The 3,894-nt window shown below is 36.2% G+C and overlaps 1 pseudogene; it reads right to left on the bottom strand.

Moving 5' to 3' along the window:
* Nucleotides 1-3,894, bottom strand: part of LOC116562115 — an 83,798-nt pseudogene that overhangs the window by 67,271 nt on the left and 12,633 nt on the right.

The following is a 3,894-nucleotide window of genomic DNA, read 5'->3' as shown; positions in this document are numbered from 1 at the left end:
AAAAAATATTATAAAAAAAAAAAAAAAAAAAAAAAAAAAAAAAAAAAGATATATTTAAATTTAAAACTTAGAAAATCATATAAAACCTATTTTAAAATTCTATAAATTTAAAAATCTACAAACAACAGCAAAAAAAAAAAAAAAAGCATAGGAGAAAGTTATTGTGGCCTTAGGTTAGGCAAATATTTCTTAGATTTCAAATTAAAAACACAATCCATAAATAAGAAATTAAAGAATTAAACTTTTCAAAATTAAAACAACTACAGCAACAAATTTTGCTCTTTGAAACACACTTAAAAAAATGAAAACACAAGCCAAATACTGGGAGAAACAAATCATTGCAAATTATATCAAACAAAAAACTAGTATCTATGCTATCTTAAGAACTATGACAAGTCAGTTAATCCAATTTTTAAAACTTGGGCAAAATATTATTTAAACAGACATTTCACCAAAAAAGTATAAGAATGGCAAATTGGCACTTGAAAAACTGTTCAACACTATGGATCATTAATGAAATAAAACTTAAAATGTTAATTTATAAGTAATAACACTTTATTAGAACACAATTGTTAATGTATTAAATTTAAATAATTTAAAAAGTTTCACCATAAAAAGTGTTGGCAAGGATATGAACACATTAGAACACTCAAACACTAGCTGGTGAAAATGTAAAATAGTCCAATGAATTTAAAAACGAGTTTTTCTGTTTTTGAGAGTGTTAAACATGTACCTGCAGATGATCCAGCCATTCTATACCTAGACAGCTACCCAATGGAAATTAAATGCATGATCATACAAGTGTGGTACATGAATGTTCAAAGCAGATTTATTTGAAATAGCTAAAAACTGTAAGTAACACAACCACCAAAACTTGAACTAACCAACAAGTTTTTAAATATCCATCCAATAAAATATTACTCAGCAGTAAAAATGAATGAACAGTAGGTACATGAAACAAGTTAAACAAATCTCCAATAACTATGCAGAATGAAAATGGCCAAAAATGTGTAAACGTTATTATTACATTTATATAAAATTTTACAGGATGCCAGCTAATCTACAGTGACAGAGTGCAGATCCTTGGTTGTGGATAACGAGGTGGGAGGAGGAGAAGAAGAAGGGAATAGAAAGCACTAAGCATTGGGGGTGAGGAATCCGCTCTATTGATTTTGGTGATGGTTTCATGTATTCAAATATGAGTTGAAACTTGTCAGATTGTGCATTTTAAATACACTTGGCTTCTTTTACAGAAATCACACCTCAAGAAAGCTGTTATAATAGATTTAGGGAAACATATTAGGAAATGCTCTTATGACCAACAACATATCACAAAATCTACAATTCTTAACAAGAAGTCAACTGAAGATCCAAGGGAAAAACTTGTGAGTCAAGACACTATAAAAAATACAAACATAAGGCTTGGTTTGGTGGCTTGCACTTTGGGAAGGCAAGGCAGTTGGATCACTTGAGCCCTGCAGTTTGAGACCAGCCTGGGAAACATGAAGAAACCTTGTCTCTACAAAAACAATTACAAAAAATAGCCAGGCATGGTGATGTGCACATGTAGTCCCAGCTACTTGGGAGGCTGAGGCAGGAAAATTGCTTGAGCCTGGGAGGTGGAGGCTGCAGTGAGCTGAGATGGCATCACTGCACTTCAGCCTGGGCTACAGATTGAGACTCTGTCTCAAAAAGAAACAAAAGACAAAAACAAACAAACAAACAAACAAACAAAAAAACCATAAACAGCACACTAGAAGATAAAACAATGCTTGTTAACAAAAGAACCCTAAACAAACAGTAACAAATAGTCCAATGGAAACTGGACAAATGACGTAAACAATGATTTCACAGACTAGGAAACACTGATGACATACACACTAATCTCATCCTCAGTCAGAAAACAATTCACATTTTAACCACAATAATTTGCCATTCTATAGAGACTAAATTGAAAATAAATTAAGAGGTATGATAATACCAAGTGGTAGAGAGGAGAGACCAAGCTCTTAAATGATGTTATGCTATAAATTTCTCCAAGAAATTTGAGGAAATTTTTTGACACAACACGATGTAAACTTCAGCATTCAACAAGTATCTTCCCAGGTATGTACCCTAGGGAAAATGTCACAAATGTGCAGCTAGAGACATTCACAAAGTTGTTCATAACTGCATTTTTCTTAGTAATAAAAATTGGAACCTAAATGTTCATAATGGAAGAAAGGAAATACAAATACAAATACAAATACAAATAAATACAGCAATGAAAATGAGTGCACTACGGTCACATGCAGTAGCATCTATGGCGATTGAAAAGAAACTAGTTGGTGAAAAGAACAAGTTTTATACAACTATGAATACTAAGATACCATTTTGTTGATGTTAAAAAAGAAGTGAAATTAAGAAATAAAGATATATCATATGTTATTGAATCTATTTTTATTTTTATTTTTTTTGAGACGGAGTTTCGCTCTTGTTACCCAGGCTGGAGTGCAATGGCGCGATCTCGGCTCACCGCAACCTCCGTCTCCTGGGTTCAGGCAATTCTCCTGCCTCAGCCTCCTGAGTAGCTGGGACTACAGGCACGCGCCACCAGGCCCAGCTAATTTTTTGTATTTTTAGTAGAGACGGGGTTTCACCTTGTTGACCAGGATGGTCTCGATCTCTTGACCTCGTGATCCACCCGCCTCGGCCTCCCAAAGTGCTGGGATTACAAGCTTGAGCCACCGCGCCCGGCCGAATCTATTTTTAAAAGCAAATGAAGGCTGGAAGCAGTGGCTCATGCCTATAATCCTAGCACTTTGAGAAGCCGAGGTCAGGGGCTTATCTGAGGTCAGGAGTTCAAGACCAGCCTGGCCAATATGGTGAAACCTCATCTCCACTAAAAATACAAAAATTACCTGGGTGTTGTGGTGTGCACCTGTAATCCCAGCTACATGGGAGGCTGAGGCAGGAGAATCTTTTGAACCCAGGAGGCGGAGGTTGCAGTAAGCTGAGATCTCACCACTGCACTTCAGCCTGGGCAACAGAGACTCTCTCTTAAAAAAAATATATCAAATGAATAATAGACACAAAGTTTAGAATAATTATTATCTTGGAGGAGGAGGCTAGAGAATCAATAGGGTGAGAAAGAAATGCTCAAATAGATTCAGTAGAGGGATAAGGTAGACATCTGGTGTGAAAGGGTAGATTCCTAGTGTTCATTATATGATGCTTCCTAACCCATATACATTAAACATATTCCTCATATACATCATATTAAAAACCTATAAGGCTTTAGAGGGTAAGAAATTGAAATGATAGGTTATATGTGAAAGGCTGTTCTTCACTTATGCATTTTGGGAGAGGAGAAGGGATAAGATACTGACTTTGGGGGAGGGATAATCTGGTCCATTTCCAATGCTGGGTTTCTTCTAAACACTCCTATTAACCCACTCACCACACGTGCTCTTTCATAGACACTTCTATGTAGATGAAGTGTGTTACAAGTTACTTAAAACATCCTTTGTAACTCTGGGCCTACATTACTACGTCAGGGGGATTTCAGGGATCCCCAAGGTTCAGCATTTGCAGAATGACCCCAAGGACTCAAAATATTGTTGTACTCATAGCTAACATTTCTTACAGTTAAAGGATAAAACACAAAGTCAGAGAAAGGAAAGAATTTGGAAGAAAATTAGATGCAAGTTTCCAAGCAGCATTCTCTTCCAGTGAGGTTGCAGAGGACACACTTAATTTCCACAGCAATGTGTCCTGACAACACATGGGAAGTGCTGTCTTCCAGAGAAGCACATTAAAGACTTAGAACCCAGGGTCTTCACCAGGGGCTGGTCACATAGGCGTCCATTGTCCAGATCATACCCATATGATCTGGACATATATGTCCAGATCATA

This window comes from Sapajus apella, unplaced genomic scaffold (assembly GCF_009761245.1).
Source record: "Sapajus apella isolate SASKATOON/1434 unplaced genomic scaffold, GSC_monkey_1.0 scaffold31, whole genome shotgun sequence".
NCBI lineage: Eukaryota > Metazoa > Chordata > Mammalia > Primates > Cebidae > Sapajus > Sapajus apella.
This window is presented reverse-complemented; position numbering and strand designations above follow the sequence as displayed.